The sequence below is a fragment of the Natrix helvetica genome (assembly GCF_964273705.1).
Source record: "Natrix helvetica genome assembly, chromosome: 1".
Lineage (NCBI taxonomy): Eukaryota > Metazoa > Chordata > Lepidosauria > Squamata > Natricidae > Natrix > Natrix helvetica.
The window spans coordinates 311,592,012-311,609,889 of record NC_138548.1 but is presented as its reverse complement, the minus strand read 5'-3'; the positions used below and the strand labels follow the sequence as shown (position 1 = coordinate 311,609,889).

Below are 17,878 nucleotides of genomic sequence, written 5' to 3'. Positions count from 1 at the left end.
GGAAGGTACCTTGGGGGTCTTCTAGTCCAACCCCTGCTTAGTCAGGGAACCCTACACCACTTCAGACAAATGGTTATCCAATCTCTTCTTCAAAACTTCCAGGAGATGATGATTGCAAAGACCTGAGTGCAGTGTGTTTATTAATAGGAAAAAATCGGGCAGTAAAGAATGGAATATTAAAGAGCCATAGCCTCAGCTATCAACCTTCTCCAAATCAGTAGCCTTCAGAAATTTAGGATTGCCATCCCCATCAGCTACAGCCTGCATGCCCAGAAATGTTAAGGAATGATAGAAATTATAATGCAAATTCTCTGAGTGACATAAAGTTGAGGAACTGCTCTTCAGTACACATGCTGATAGAAGAAAGCAGGTGGCTACAAGACCAAAACCATGAAGGAAGCTTTAGTTAAAATGATTACTTTCTTTGGTTTCCACCTGCACACTAGGAAGGAACCGTCGAGTTATTATTGGTCCAAATGCATTTATAAATTAGTTCCATCTGTTTCTCACATTAAAATGTTTAGGCCACACACAAATCGATATTCAAATAAATATATTTTATTAGAAATATGCAGGTCTCAATATATTTCATTCAAAATTTCCACTTTAAATGCATAGTTAATTGAGAATTACATTGCAAAATCCAGACAAGACTGAAATTCAAACAATGATGAAAATATATATATCTTCCCTTCCATGCGCTAAAGTTAATTAATCAGATCATTTAATTTTGGAATTTTCAATGTTTGAATTCTTAAAGCATTTAGACATCTTGATTTATTATTCATAGAAGCACATAAACACACTTGTACGTAATAAATGATATCTGTTTCTTTTGGATCAATTAAATTGGAAGCTCCAAATATAACAGATGGATCAATCTGAAAGCTCCAGATATAAGTATATAAATCTAGCCATGGTGATTGGCTTCACATGCAGCACTAAATCATATGATTCTTTAAACACTAGGCTTAACACATATGTGAACCTACCATTGTGGTTTATAAACCATGGCTTATGGCTCAACACAATGTATAAATCAGGTTACTATAATCTATTTCATACATATTGCCATTCAGTGGTGGGATTCAACTTTTTTCACTAACTGTTCTGTGGGTGTCGCTTTGTGGGCGTGGCATGGCTTTGTGGGTGTAGCTTTGTGGGTGTGGCAGGGGAAGGTTACTGCAAAATCCCCATCCACTCCCCACCCCACTAACCTCCTTTCCACTAACCTCTGTTTTCCTGTTTAGGGCAACAAAAGAAGATCAGCTGGGAGGCAGCAGGGGCGGGGCCAGCCTATTTGCCGGTTCTCCAAACTACTCAAAATTTCTGCTACTGGTTCTCCAGAACCTGTCAGAACTGGCTGAATACCACCTCTGCTGCCATTTCAGTTTACATACCATAGCTGATTGAACAAATCACCGTTAACTTACTGATGTCTTTCCTCAGAGAGATTAAGGAAAGGAGCAGGAGGTTAAACACTCAGCTTGCTTCATACAAGATGAAAGTCTTAACTGACAAAACAGAATACCCACGGTTAAACAAATCATTGTTTAACATAATGGGTGAACCCAGAACTATCACTTACACAAGGCTTCATTATGGGCCAAACCAGATGATTAAGAGAAAAAGGAAGAACTTCATCCTACTGGAAACAAACTTTCACCTTAATCATCTAGAAGATACTTAGTGGTTAGATCATACCACATACATATTTTCTCTTTGTAATGATATCCTTCCTTAAAAAAACAACAAGCAGCAATTTTTCCTTAAAAAAAAAGAAATTATGTAAAAATATTGGCTTGGTTTCATCAATTTCTCAATAAATAGACTGCATTCCACTGACATGGAAACTTTTGAAACTTTTAAAAATAAATAGTGCCGATCTTTTAAATATATACTATATAGGACACTTAAGTATTCATCATTCTTATAATTCAAGTCCAGACTCTAGATTTTTCATGTAGCATTATCTCTCAACCTGAAGTAATGGAAATAATAATGAATTTCCTTACTGGTTCATTCTGTAGACAAATAATTAAGAATCACATTTATTTCTTAAATTTATTTGTCACCCATCTCATTTCAAAACAACTATGGACTGCTGACAGTGTTAAAAGCTTTGTACAGTTAGTCCTCGACTTACAACAGTTATTTAAGTGACTGTCCAAAGTTATAACAGCCCTGAAAAAAGTGCCATTGTATGACCATTTTTCACACACCCATTTCAGCATCCCCATGATCATGTGATCCCCATGATCATGTGATCAAAATTCAGACCGACTCATATTTATGATGGTTGCAGTGTCCTTGTCTCATGTAAGCCCCTTTTGCAACTTTCTGACCAGCAAAGTCAATGGGGAAGCTAGATTCACTTACCAATGGTGTTATTAACTTAACACCTGCAGCGATTCCCTTATCAACTGTGGCAAGAAAAGTTGTAAAATGGAGCAAAACTCACTTAACAAATGTCTCACTTTGTAACATAAATTTTGGTTGTAAGTAAAGGACTACCTGTAATCATAAAAGATAAATATTTCTAAAACAATTAAAATGTAAATTGCAGTCAAAATAGAACTATAGTTAAGAGATGTGGAGGGAGGGAGGAGGATGCGGATGGAGGGCAGGTGGGTTTGCTTCTTAATTCATCAACCACTTTAGTATCATAAAATCATAGAATAACGGAATTGAAGGGACCTTGGAGGTCTTCTAGTCCAACCCCCTGCTTAGGCAGGAAACTACACCACTTCAGACAAATGGTTATCCACCATCTTCTTAAAAACTTCCAGTGTTGGGGCATTCACAACTTCTGGAGGCAAGCTGTTCCACTGATTAATTGTTCTAACTGTCAGGAAATTTCTCCTTAGTTCTAAGTTGCTTCTCTCCTTGATTAGTTTCCACCCATTTCTTCTTGTTCTGCCCTCAGGTGCTTTGCAGAATAGTTTGACTCCCTCTTCTTTGTGGCAGCCCCTGAGATGTTGGAACACTGCTATCGTGTCATGTTCCTGCATTGGATCCCCAAGCCATCTGGCAGACCCAGGTCCTCAGGCTCCTGGGGAAGGTCGGAAGGGTGGGAGCCTATCTGACCTCAGGGGGTAAAATATTCCAAAGGGCAGGAGGCATGCAGCGAAGGCCATTTCCCTGGACCCCACCAGCCAGAAACCCTTTACCAATGGGACCTGCAACATGCCTTCTCTGCCAGCATGGTTGAGGTGCACCAATCCTAGTGGGGTGAGATGGTTCCTCAAGTGACCTGGACCCATGTCATGTAGGGTAAAGGTAATAACCAACACCTTGAACTGCACCCGGAGGCCAATTGGCAGCCAGTGTAGCTCATGGAGTAGTGGTGTAATATGGGCCACCCTGGGGGCCTCAAGTACTGCCTGCACCAACGTACATTGTGCCATTCGAGGCTTCCAAATGCTCCCCAAGGGCAGTTCCATGTAGAGCGCATTGCAGTTGTCCAGATGTGAGGGGACCCGAGAATTGAATGCCTGAGCATAGGGACTCCCAATCCAGGAAAGGTCACAACTGGTGCACAACACAGAGTTGTGCAAAGACTCTCTTAGCTGTGATTGCCACCCGCTCTTTGAGCAGGAGTCATGAGTCTAGAAGAACCTCCAAGTTACAGACCATGTCTGCCTGGGACAGTGCCACCCCATCCAGAAATAAGTTAGTTAAAGTTCTGGATCTTGAAACTCCATGCACTCAAAGCCATTCGGTCATGCCAAGGTTCAGCTGAAGCCTGTTGTCCCCCAACCAGGCTCCCATAGCCTCCAGGCATTGCGAGAAGCCAGCAACAACACACTTGGATAACTGGGATGGAGTTAAAAAGTTGAGTATCATCAGCTTACTGACGATGCCTCAGCCCCTGGTGGTGAATGAGTTCACCAGCAGCTTCATATAGATATTAAAAAGGGATCAAGGGAATGCCGAGCCCACAGAGGAGTGGTCGTAGGCTAGACTTCTCACTCCCTATCAACACTGGTTGGGACATATCTTGCAGAAAAGAGCCAAACCAGCACAAAGCTGTGCTGCCTAGGCCCAAACCCTGCAGCCAGCCAAAATGGATACCAGATAGCATGGTTGATGGTATTGAAGGCCACCAAGAGATCATGGAGAGCAAGGATGGTTGCACTACCTCCATCCCGCTCTTCCTAGAGATCATCAACAACTGCAACCAATGCCATTTCTACTATTATTCTAAGATAGTACTAGCAATAGCCCTTAGACTTATATACCATTCACAGTGCTTTACAGTCCTCTCTGAGCGGTTTACAGAGTCAGCCTATTGCTCCCAACAATCTGGGTCCTCATTTTACCTCAGAAGGATGGAAGGCTGAGTCAACCTTGAGCCTGGTGAGATTCGAACTGCCGAACTGCTGGCAGCTGGCAGTCGGCAGACGTAGCCTGCAGTACTGCATTCCTTATTTGCTGGTGATAATTTTTAAAAATCTGACCAAATCAACCTTGATTTTTTTAAATCAAACTAAATAAAAATAGATTATATAAAACCTGAAAGGACCAGACAAAAATTTCTTTTCTAGCTTTCCTTTCCTAACTAGCTCTCCCAAATGACTGCAGTATGGGGGGATGTTAGGTGGAAAGAGGAGAATCTCAGAAACACCTCAGTTGTACTAATAGACAATGCCTCCATCCTATTGTCATGTTTTTTTCCTTTCAGTCCCTCTATGCAGCAGTCCACTTCACACGATAATAGAACTATTATAAAGCAAGTAGATAATCTTCTGGCAAATGAATTGGACAAAACAGTAAATGAAACTATTAATTGTATTTAGTTTCTTTTATAGATCCTAAAGTAGTCCAGTTAACAGTACCACTTCATGTCACAGAAACCAGAAATGCAAGCCAGGTATAACTTGTCGTAAGGTAACTGTTCTTATACTTCTAATAAGTAATAGTGGCTGTATTGCTTTGGTACAATGTTGACTTTAGACAACCAGATTTCCATGTAGCTTCCCTGGCTATGCCAACAGCTTTTATAGAGGTTCCATTGAGAAGCTAGATCTCCTCTCTTTCAGATGGGAAAATAAAAAGAACTTTAAAAAGAGCTGGATTATGTCTGTAATCCAGTGGTGGGTTTCAAATTTTTTTAGAACCTCTTCTGTAGGTGTGGCCTGCTTTGTTGGAGTGGCTTGCCGGCCATGTGACCGGGTGGGAGTTGCTTGCTGGCCATTTGACCGGGTAGGAGTGGCTTGCCACCCATGTGACTGGGTGGGCATGGCCAACTTGTAAAATGTGGTGAAACTCACTTAGCAACGCTCTTGCTTAGCAACCAAGATGTTGGCTCAGAAACTCTGGCATTTGAAGCACACAAGTCTTAAAGCTGTCAAGTTACGAGACCCTTGCACCCCTAACCCTTTAGAAAAAAAAAACCAGGGGTGTTCAAACTTGACAGCTTTAAGACTTGTAGACTTCAACTCCCAGAATTCCTCCTCCAGTCATGTTGGCTCAGGAACTCTGGCATTGAAGTGTGCAAGTCTTAAAGCTGTCAAGTTACAAGACCCTTGCACCCCTAACCCTTTAGAAAAAAAACAGGGGTGTTCAAACTTGACAGCTTTAAGACTTGGAGACTTCAACTCCCAGAATTCCTCCTCTCGCTCTTCATCTTGATGATGGGCAGATGGGTGGGGGGAGCTGGAACTGGTTCTAAACGGCACTGTAGATTTGTGGAACCTCTTCTATAGAAAAGGTTAGAACTGGCAGGAACTCACCCCTGCTGTAATCACTCTACTCTTAGGAAAACATAGCTGAAATATGATAGAGTGATGATTATAACTAAGGGTGAAATAGTTAGGAAGAAATTAATCCACTAGAAGGCCGCCAATGAATAGCTAATTTAGAGTGCAGTGGTACTACACGATGACTTTCCTAATGTAAACTTCCTAGCCACTTAGATCTTTGCATCATCTGCCTTCTGGAGTTTCTCCTATCTTTTTACAGAAAGCACATCCTTTGGTTAAACCAGGAAATTCACGGGAAAGGCATTTTGGATAATCTCAAGAGCATTCTCCCTTTCTTACTACATTCTAGAACAAGATCAGGGTTTTAATAGGAGGGCAGAATTGATAGCACAGTCTGCGAATCAGGTAATTAAATGCATATGTACATTTTCTCATATTTATACCCTAGCAGTTTCAGGAAAGCAGAGGAATCTCTATTAAATGCAGTAATCAACAAAATAGCACTTCACTAGAAATTAATTATGCAAATTCCCACATGTGCATAGAAAAAAAATGAGTTCATAAATTGTATAGGGTCCAAAGAGCAAATGAAGTCATTGGAGGAAAATGACTGTTTCCCCTACATTTATGTCCTATTTGTTCACACTTCATAGTAAAATAAAAATAAGGCAACCAGATTACACTTTGATGTAAACTACAAACCAGCCAAGTCTTACAGGTAGCACAATTAGAATTAGGTGGGGAAACTGAGACCTTGCTGAAGTGTAGTTCAAAACAATGTAAAACAACTATGATGCTAAGGCTAAATTCACACAATGTGCTAAGCCATGAGTTAGCTCATCATAGCTTGCTGACCAAACCATAATTGGCTCTGCTCATGCAACTTGTTTCAGCCATAAATGTTCTAGACTGAAAATCAAGTTTGAATTCACTATTTTTGTCTACGGAACTTTCCTCAATAATTGTTATTTCTGGGTTCTTTTTGGTCCCAAGGAAAGTGTAATTTCCTCTTGCCCCCAAGTTACTAAAAACAGTTCCTATTCTGGTGAACTCCAGCCAAGCTACCACCTCCCTGCCCTGTAGCTATGAGGAAGGAAATAGTTCATTGGTTCAGCATATACAGGTACTCCAGAAATATTTATAAAACGGAGGGAGAACCCCCAAGGTAATCTGTTGCATGAGGCTTTATTGTACCCTAATTTTTAACTTCCAGCCTACCTTTCAAATGTCCAAAAGTCTTCCTCAATTATGATGGGACCACCTATTACTTTATTGCCTTTTAAAGCGTTACTAGCAAAATCAACCTGCAAGAACAAAACTGTAGCATTGTCTTATTATTTATTTATCGATTATTTATTCATAGATCAGGGAAGCCAGCATTTGAATCTGTAATTAGTTATAACCCTCACTAAGGTAACCTGACCAGGTCTTCATCTCAGTCCAATCCACCACACAAGACTTGTAAAGTTTTATGCTCTCAGCTTGTTTCCTTAACAAATATATATATATATACTTCCAGGCCAGTAATTTTTTTCAATGAATGCTTCTCCCCTAGTTGAGCAGTCTATGGCAATGGGACTTAATCCAGAGTTGGCTGTTGTTTTTGCACTACAGGTCCCAAAAGTCAACCCTGCTGTTTAGGGTGATGGGAATTAAAGCCCAACAATTTGGGGAGAGGCAAATGAAGAATCTATGGTTGAGTTTCTTTGAGCTGTCCAAGAGCCAATTTTAAGGAAATGAGCCACCAAAGAACTGGAGGAAGAGGACAGTCACCCTGTTCATGGAAAGCAACTGAGCATGGCCAACAATGTCAGTGGCCGCTGCCCAAGTTCCAGAAACAGGACACAACTTTCCCAGAGAGGACTCGCAGATGGCAACATGCATAGAAAGGAAACGCTGGTTTTTGAGCGACTAACAAGTGGAAACAAGAATCAGAAGCAGCCCAAGACACAAGCAGAAGAGAAAGAAGAATATAGGACAGCGTTAGAACTTGTCAAGGCGGCACCCGGCTAAGTGGTTTCCTTTAGCGCCAGGGAGCAAAACCCGAGGTGCCTCTGAGCTCGTGCAGAGTAAGGCTTCCTCCCCACTGAACGTTAACCCCACGGATTGTAAAGCCGTGGCTCAGGTGTTACTCAGAAGTGTGCAACGAAATTTCATTGTAATGTATGCCGATTAGCGTACATTCAAAGGGACAACAAAGTTTAGTCTAAGTCTAAATCTAAGTCCCCTCGAAGTTTACTAGCCAAGGAGTTTAGGCTGCAATGCCAGCGAATTCAGCGCTCCCGGCTTTCTACTAACGGCGTGGAGGGAAAGGGGGGGACGGGTGTGTGTGTGTCAGCTGCAGCTTGGTTCTCCTCCATTCGCGCGCCTTCCCTCTCGTGTGTGTGTGTGTGTGTGTCTGTGTGTGTGTGAGTGAGTGCGCGCGTGTCCCCCTGGCTTCGCAGACCTGACCCCGCTGAGCATCGCATGGCATCCCTGGAAGCCAAGGGAGGCGGCGCTGCCTACCCCACCGGGAAGCCAGCCGGGAGATCCGCTCCTCGAAAGCGGGAGAGTTACCTGCCGCTGCCGCTGCCCGCGCGCATACTCTGCAGAAGATCTGGGGACTCTGCCTTGCCTCTCTTTCCCCTCAGCGGCGGCCCCCCTGAGCCTCTCCCGCGCTGCTCATCAGGGAAGAAGCAGAGAAACAGCCGGCCGTCTCTCCAAAAGCAGCCGAGGGGGGAGAGAAAAAAAAGAGAACCCGGGAAGTCCCGCGACGCCGTTTGCCAAAAGGATGAGAAGGGGGGAGGGGGCGTTGTCTGTGTACGTCGTTCGCCCCTCCTCCGGCGCTGCGCCTGCTGCTGCTCCGGGCTCGGACCACCCGTCCCCCCCCCCGCGAGTCTAAGCGCGCTTCGCTTCTTTGGTGAAAATGGGCGGCGGGGAGGGAGGGTCGGTGGGCTGCCCCCCCCCCCCAGCCCAGCCCAGTCTCGGTGCCCGGCTCACGCAGTTGTCTCTCGTGCCTGAAGGATAGGAATAGCGCTGAGAAGCTAGTACTGCGCGGTACAGACAGCCCTCGATTTACAGTAGTCCCGTTTAGTGACCGTTTGAAGTTACCACAGCACTGAGAAGAGTGACATACGACCATTTTTCACACTTAGGACATGATTTACATTCGTGATGCTTGATCAGTGACTCATATTTATGACAATTGCAGTGTTCCAGGGCTTACCTGATAACCACCTGGGACCTTCTGACAAGCAAAGTCAATGAGGAAGCCAGATGTTACTAGCTTGGTAATTCACTTAACAACAGTGGCAAGGAAGGTCGTAAAATGGAGCAAAACTCACTTAGCAACTGTCTTGCTTAACAACAAGTTTTGGGCTCTGTTGTGGTCATAAGTCAAGGACTACCTGTAAATGGCCATCTGCTAACCAGCATAAATTTTGGGCTTTGTAAATTGAGGACTACCTGTATTCGTGTTGTTTAGGGAGGGTTTTCCCCTCCCTATTCCTTATAGGAGAAATTAAAAAATAAAAAGAATAGACACGTCCCTTTGTAAAAAAAAAAAAAAAGGGGGGGGGGAGCTACCCATTATGGATACCAAACTCCGCTGGTACACTCTCTGTTTTCACAGCAATCCCTGAAAATAGTGCCATCACCATTGCGAAGTGTATTTTACACTTGATCTTTCTTATAAATGGCCATGAGTTCCCTATTGGACCAGCCATTCTGTGCCAAAGTTGCCAGTGTTGACTATTGCTTTGAGTAGAAATTTGGCGGATGGGACAACCAACCTGGACAAAATATCTATATTCAGACATTCTAATACAAACTAAAAATATATAGGAAAAAAATAAAAAGTGCCGAAAAGCAAAAGAACAGAAGAAAACCCCCTTTGTCAAAGCTAGAAACAATTTTAGTAATTACTGCCTTCTAAAATACAACAAATGACCTTCCCCCCCATAACTCATCTCTTTAGCTATCAACAAAGCTTTAAAACATTCCCCTTTAATCCATTAAGTTTTACCAGAGACAGCAACCTATCTATCTTGACCAAATAAACTAATGCTGTATTCTTTCCATTTACTTTTAATAGACTTGATATTTAATTCCATCAAATAATGACCTACTTGATTTATTTTCCTTTTTTCTTTACCACTTCTCACAAAAACCTTCAAAACCTTCAAAGACTTATTCAAGTCACTGTCTTGTTTGTTATTTGTGTGTAATGGATCTACTAAGGGCTCAGTTCTCTTCTGAATGTTCTCTAGGCAGCATCTATTCCCTTCATCAGCCACACATTCCATTATACCCTATAGCAGTGATGGTTAACCTTTTTGTCATTGTGTGCCGAAAGCGCATGCGCATGCATGCAACATAATGTAATGCCTCCCCCCGTGTCCCCCACACTCACACATGCATGTGTGACCCCCAAATGTGCGCCACCCCGTGCATGATGATTATGCAAGAAATTCAAAAAATACAAGAAAGAACAGAGGTCATTGAAAAGAGAATGGAGAATATTGAACAAAGAACAAGAAAAATAGATGGAAAAATTGAGAATATTTACCAAGCGATGATGAAAAACGAGGACAGATTTCAAAAAAATGAAGAAAAAGATGAACAAAGAGATAATAAAATTGGAGATATTGAAAGCAGATTGTGCGTGGTTGAAAAAGACAAGAGTGGAATATTGGAATGGGAGAGCGACAGATGAGAATTTTATCTCAAATTCCAGAATATAGAAGAAGAAAAGGGAGAAAATTTAGTAGAAGTAATGATAGGAATTCTGGCAGAAGCATCGGTGATAATCAAAGGGAAGTTGATGGAAGGAACAGACAAGGGGTTCCGAGTCTTTACAAGATATGCAGTGAAAAACAAGGTGCCAAGAGAAGTCCATATAAGATCTACAAAAAAAAAAAAAAAAAAACCCAATTAGAATACAAATACTACAAATGGCAAGAGATATAAGACTGTATTACTATTGGATGGATACAGGATGATGTAATAATAAAAATAAATAATAATAAAAATTAATTTAAATTTAGTTAAACTTAGAATATTACGTATAAAAAGAAGCAATAATAGTTATAGTCATATAAATGATTAACAATGATAATAATGTGTGTGTGTGTGTGTGTGTGTGTGTGTGTATGCTGGTTTGTTGTATTCGGGTCTTTTCCTGTGTAAGATTGAGATTGTCTTGGCAACGTTTCAGCAAGATCTCACTTGTCATCTTCAGGCTTGGGCTTAAAATGCGAACGGAGCTGCCGTCTTTCTGTAAATCTTGGTGGGAGGGGATGGGGTGCTGGCTTTGTTTCAGTAAGTGGAATGATTGGTTGTGTGGTTGTATCATGATTGGTAGATTGATGTTGATTGGTGCTGGCTGTGTGTGCATTGTTGTTTTGTATTGTAACGGCCTGGGTGGTGGGTGGTGTTCGTTTGTTGACTAGGGCTGGTTTCCAGATGTTTGGTCGGCGGGAGATATCATCACGTTTATTCATGTTGTGGGGGTGTTTCTCTATTTCGATGGCTTCCATGATTATTCTCTTGTTGACCAAGACACAGAACAGGACAATGGCATCGCCCTCCTCCTTTACATCAAAGGCACCACAGATAAAATCAGCAAAATTCTCCACAAGCACAATATCAGGACAGCCTTCACCACTGACCAAAAAATAGCCAACATCTTAAGAAACCCCAAAGACAAAATCCAGCTAGAAAACCAAGGAGTCTACGAAATACCATGCAAAATCTGCCCGGCAACATATATAGCACAAACAAACAGGAGAATAAATGCACGCATCGCAGAACACAAGAACGCAGTAAGAAAAAAAGAAAAAACGTCCTCCCTTTTCCAGCACCTTAAAGCTACAGGACATGAAATCAATTTTGAAGGAGCCAGGTTAATCTCCAAAACAGAACACCTCAACACGTACAGCCCACAACTCATGGGTCGGAAACGCCTCTTTTAAAGGAATTGATTTCCCCCCCTAAAAGAACTTTTGGAAGAAATGTCCATCTGGGTTCAGTTCCAAGTAGGGGAAAAGACACTGGATTCATGGACGTTGCTTGGAAAGAAGGTTTATTGATGAAGAGGATCACATGGCTTGAAAAGCTTGGCAAAAAAAAAAAAAAGGGAAGAGATGCTGGGAGTGCCAGGGTTTTATGCCCCCTCTGGGCTTTTGAATTTGAGCTTGTATTCTGATTGATTGTCAGACTCCCATGGGGCCATAAGGGGCAACTCTGTAGGCTGTCCTGAGTCCCAAATTTGGTTGACTCTTGCTGGGTGATGATGTAATGAAAGGGCTTTCTTTTATGGCTCTGCCTGAAGGAGGTACATCTTTGATATGTAGAATTGACTGGCAGAGGCCTTAATCGCCCATTACCAAAGGTGGGGAGGGGGCTGAGTTTCTGCTTCCCTTTTAAGGGAAATATTCTGCCCTTTTAATATTTCCTAAAATATTTCATTTTTCTAGGAGTGGGATGGGTGCCAACTTCCTCCAGAACAATGCATATGCTTCTATTTATCCTATTTATGAACTTCAGTTCTACTGGAATTCATCTGAACACCTAAAAAACAGGTTCAAATTTCCTGGAACTATGTGTTAAATAGAAAAAAATGTGTTTAGACAAAAAATATCATCAGTGTTTACACTATTTCATCTGAAATAATTACTGTCTCTTTGTTCAGTGTACATAATCACTATTGTGCATGGGAGAAGTATCACCTTTACTTATAATCATGGCCAATTAAAGATGTGCACGGTTCACAAAATTTACCTTGAATTCAGAAGATAGCCCAGTTTAACTCAGAGGTCATCCAATTCAATCTGGGGGCTACAGCAGAAGTGAAATTTGTCAATCTGAAGTTTCATATCTTCCATTGCACCAAAGGGAAACTAGAAAATAGCTATAATTTGATTATTTGTTTAGATTTGTTTAGATTGGACAGACTTTGCAAATATACCGTGTTTCCCCGAAAATAAGACAGGGTCTTATTTTCTTTTGAAACCCCCCCCAAATTTTTTTTGCTTGAGCCTTATTATCAGGGGGAGGGCTTATTGGTTTGGGGTTGCCGGGTGGCTGCTCTCTTGTGAGCGGGCACCTGAAGAGCCGGGCACAGCCTCAGGGGCAAACGGCTGTGTTGCGCTGTCGCAGCAGCACAACAAAGCCGTAATGAGATGACCACACCCAACTCTCCCTGCAGGGCTGGGCCAGGGCGCCGCCACCGCCACTGCCGCCACGCTGCCACCTCCGCCACGGCCCCGTTGCCGCCGCTGACATACTCCGAGCATAACCGGCTTCCAAACTCCAGAGATCCGCTGCCGAGTCTTCCGGCAACGGCCGCTCTGGGACTACGCTCTATGGTAGTAGGCTGGCTGCAGAAAGACTCTCTGTACCAGAGTCTTCCAACAGCCAGCCCACAACCATAGAGCGTAGTCCCAGAGTGGCCGCTGCGGAAGACTCGGCATTGGATCTCCGAAGTTTGGAAGCCGGTTATGCTTGGAGATGGTGGCGGTGATGGCAGTGGGGCAGCGGCGGTGGCGGTGGGGTGGCAGGGGCGGCAGCGGCGCCCTGGCCCACTGCTGCAGGGAGACCTGGGAATGGTGAGGCAGGGAGGCACGTGAGCTGGAGGCAGAACAAGTGCTCGCGCAACTTCTCTTTCCAGCCAGGCAGAGCGCCACGTGGCTTAGCACCTTTGGGATATTACTGGGTCAGTGAATGGCGCGTTGTACAGCTGGAAAGGGGTGTTGCTGGGCAGCTGCTCATGAGAACAGCTGCCCGGCAACCCCCTGCTCCAGCTGGGCAGAGCAGCGCCACCCACCAACCTAGCAGTATCCCAAAGGCATCAAGCAATGTGAGCGCCTTTGCCCCCCTCCCCCCGGCTCCTGCAGCTGTGCACCTTCGGGATATCACTAGATTGGTGAGTGGTGCTCTGCCTGGCTGGAGAGGGGAGTTGTCAAGGGGGCTTATTTTGGGGGGAGGGCGTATATTTTTGCCCACAGGAAAAATATGGCATGCTCTTATTATCAGGACATGTCGCAATTTCGGGGAAACACGGTTTTAGAACTTACTTAAGGGATACATCTGCTATATTTTAGAAAATAGGATCTGGTGCTAGGTTTCTTCTGATTTATTTAAAAAGAAAGTCTTTATATTCCTTTTTGACAGAAATAGATTATACTTGCTGTTTCAATGTTTATTGTGTGCTGATAATTGATAATATATAGACCAATGTAGGGAGGATTTTATGGAGGAGAAACTTTTTTGGTGTTAAATTAAACTTTAACTTTAGTATCATTTCAGGAAGCAATTTCTATAAAATAAGCAGTTTCATCTTGGTATGACTTCCACCAGATCAGTGGAGTTTTCCAGATGAAGACTGGTATCAGGATTTCATGGTAAAGACCATTAAAACCTGTTTTAATATTGGCAGAAAATAGAGCTACTACTGTGCCTATTAAAAAGACTTGAAGGACCAATTTGGGGATAGACCTTCCCAGAGAAAATTTCTCTGTATGGTTCCTAAGAGTCAACACCAACTTGATACATAACCATCAATCATATACACTAAGAGCTAGATTGAAACAAAGATATGCAGAAAAGGTTAACTCTTTCCATGCAATGGCTACTCTTATTACTGTGCTTAAAGCAGACAACTCTGAACAACTTGCTTCCTACATATGTACATGCACACATGTCCATGTGACCAGTAGCCACATATGTACATGTAGTTGTATTTTTATATTATACTAAAGGCATGGCTTGTTTTAATCATTTACATAAAAATAAGAGGAAGCCTTATTGACAAACTATATTTATTTATAAACTAAGGTAGCTTTAACCAATTCTTAATCAAGTTCTTACCTTTTCCGTTGCTTTTGTGTAGATTTCCAGAATTGATTAAAAAGTTTGATCAGGGCAGAAAAACAAATAAAGAATTGCCTAGACATCATAAACTGAAATCATAAACTGTGCAAAATTATTATATGGGCAAAGCTGGGATTTTTTCTCTCTCCATTTGTTACAATATGCTCTTATGTGTTTTGTGTCTGCAAATGACAAGAAACTACACCATGTATTGCAATGATATACCAGTATTGAGAGAGGGCTCTGATCAGGGGTGAAATTCAGCAGGTTCAGTTAGGTTCTGGAACCCAGTAAGGGAAATTTTGAGTAGTTCGGAGAACTGGCAAATGCCATCTCCGACTGGCCCCAGAGTGGGGTGGGAATGGGGATTTTGCAGTATCCTTCCCCTGCCACACCCACCAAGCCGTGCCAACAGAACCGGTAGTAAAAAAAATTGAATTTCACCACTGGCTCTGATGGATTGTGGGGAAAGAGGGGGGCGGGATTGAAGGTGAAAATCTTGGTCACTGGCTATTGCTTTGAAACTAAATTGGAAAGGGAAAGTAAAGCATAGTTTTTAAGAGAATGAAGAATAATGTAGTTTCCTACAGGCAGAAAAATGTGTAGGGCACAACATGTTTTAACTGCGCACTTAAGCAATATAGAGATAAGAACTTAGGAGGAATATCTTTTGGAACTACCTTTTCCAATGAACAAATATTATTTAAAAGCCTACAATATCCTAGTTGAAGTGACCTGGCTGGACTGATCTGATCTAAGATTTAGATTGGGAAAAGGGAGGGGAAGAGAGATTGGTTTATATGAGACAGATTGCTAGTATTTTATCAATTGACAATCATGTTTGTTGAAAACTTCTGATATTGCGTGAAACCTTTTGATGTATGTGAGTTTAGCAATTATTCACTTTTCACTGATGGTGCTTTTAAAGCCCTGTTTTTCCAAAACCATCACCTTGAGGTCTGACATAGAGGGACCTGGAAGATTGAAATACTTTGATTTTATTTTTTGAGTTGATTAGTTTTATTGCACAAAATTTGCCCTCTATATAATCTAAAAGGCATTTCTGACAGATGATGGTATATAATCATATGGAAGCACCTCTGATCTTGTGCCTCTATAGTTAACAGTATACTTGCTGTTGCCTCTGATGGTGCTACTGGTGTAGATGTGGAGGGTTGATCTTATCTTTGTCTTTAAGGTGCAAGGGCTATCAAACCACTAGATGGCAGAAGAATTATGTACAACACTTTACCGCCATCTAGTGGTCATCTAGATATTACAGTACAGCTCTGATTATCTCTTTTGTGGGGTCCTTGGTGTTCTCTGAGATTGATTGATGGTTTTCTTGCATATGTTTCATTCCAAAATAAGTAACATCATCAGTGCACTAGTTGGTAATAAAATGTCTGCAAGCTTCCAAAGGAAGCACTAAGGACCCCACAGTTCAACCCTGAGCTATAAATATTCTATTGTATTGGCACATTGCTTTTATTGTCACAGCTAACTAATAGAACTAACTACTTGTTAAAATTATTTTTAGAGCTGTTGCTTGCTAGAAAATGATCCAATACATTTTAGTCGCATTATTCAAAAATCAATCATAGAAACACAGTCATGCAATTTTATGGCAGACGTGCTCACCTTGGAACCCAACGAACTATCTCTTCTGATCCAAATGCAATGACATTCCAGATCTGATTAGCTGTCATTCATCTGTAATGGGCTCTATTCAGCACAGCTGGTCACAGGGTCAAATTGTAGCTACAGAAGGATAAACATTCTTCCCAGAAAACAGAGGGAACATTTTAACTATTGGAAGATATGAATATCTATTAATTTTGAGATATACATCAGGAAGCTTGACTCACTGCAACCAACAGAGGAAGTAAGGGTCTGTTACCTGTAGTCAAAATTTTATTATTCTTTATATTAGTTATCATTTATCTGTTTTCTAAGAGAATCTTAATATTGTTTCTTTTCAAGAGAGGTCTCTATTCCCATTTATTCCATTTCCGTTGAATCACTGTTTTTACAGTATTTGATTACTAAGAGATGTGGTGGCGCAGTGGTTAGAATGCAGTACTGCAGGCTAATTCTGCTGACTGCCAGTTGCTAACAGATCGGCAGTTCAAGTCTCACTGGCTCAAGGTTGACTCAGCCTTCCATCCTTCCAAGGTCAGTAAAATGAGGACTGAGATTGGTGGGGGAAATATGCTAATTCTGTAAACCACTTAGAGAGGGGGCTGTAAAGCACTGTAAAGTGATATATAAGTCTATATGCAAATTGGTAAGTACTATTATTGTTGTTACATAATTGCAATTCATATGTTACGTGGCTTTCACCACCAGTTGTATGAATTGTACACTATTTCTGTTATTGTTTGGAAAAGCTATTGTAATGATGAAAATGATCATTTCAGCAGGTAATATTTTCAATTCAGCTTTTAGTCCCACAGTCAGTCACAATTCACAGATTGAAATGTGGCATGATGCCTGATGAAACTCATGACACATGTGTTATCGTTTGTCACTTCAGACATCCAGTGGTTTTTATTTTACTTTATTTTACCTTTTTTGTACTTAATTTTTGTATCTCAAATGTTTGCCTGTGCTAGTATATGTCAGAGGACTAACAAAACAGCAGAAGAGAAAACATGGCACATGAGATGTTGCTTTAAATTCCATCAGCCTTGACTTTGATCAGGATAGCTAGAGCTAATTTGTGGTGCCCTAGAGAAATATGGGTGTCCTCAGCTCAAGCACTGGAACAAGATGGGACAGTGGAAATAAGGGAGACATTTCCATTAAACATATGGAAGCAATTCCAAAGTTTGTTGAAGTGTTGAAGAATTTTAACTTTTTTAACTTTTCCAAATTAACCACCAGACAAAAGACAAACAAGAAAATGCCATAAGGATTTTTCAGCTGGATTGCTTGCTCTCTAGCCTGGCTCGAGAGAAAAGAAATATGTGCAAAGGGGAAAACTTATTTTCCCTCTTTCCTAATATAGGAAAAGCAGCAGTAAAACAAACAACCCAGAAGCTTGATTATACAACTTGCGCCAAACCAATTTTTCTCAGGAAATAATAAAACTATAGAATGTGTACAGTGGTGGGTTCTGGATCCAGTTCCAATTGGTACTGTTGGAATGGGCCTGGCGGTGTCCACATGGATGCGCGCAGTGTGTGTGCATATGTGCGCAGTTCACGCATGTGTCTTATTGTCCAGCCACGCCTCCGTGATGCTCCAGCTGCTCAGCGGAGTGTCACGCAGGCGCTGTATGCGCCGTGCACATACACGGAAGTGCCGAAGACTTTAAAGAC

The 17,878-nt window shown here is 41.9% G+C and overlaps 1 protein-coding gene across 3 annotated transcripts in view; it reads right to left on the bottom strand.

The window, feature by feature from the left end:
• COL7A1 (collagen type VII alpha 1 chain) overlaps nt 1-8,456 on the bottom strand; it is a 152,750-nt gene extending 144,294 nt beyond the window's left edge. For all 3 annotated transcript variants that reach the window (XM_081938128.1, XM_081938129.1, XM_081938130.1), the window contains exon 1: nt 8,262-8,456. The gene's annotated coding sequence lies outside the window, so the exon portion shown is untranslated. The remainder of the gene's footprint in view (nt 1-8,261) is intronic.
• Nucleotides 8,457-17,878: the final 9,422 nt, after the last annotated feature.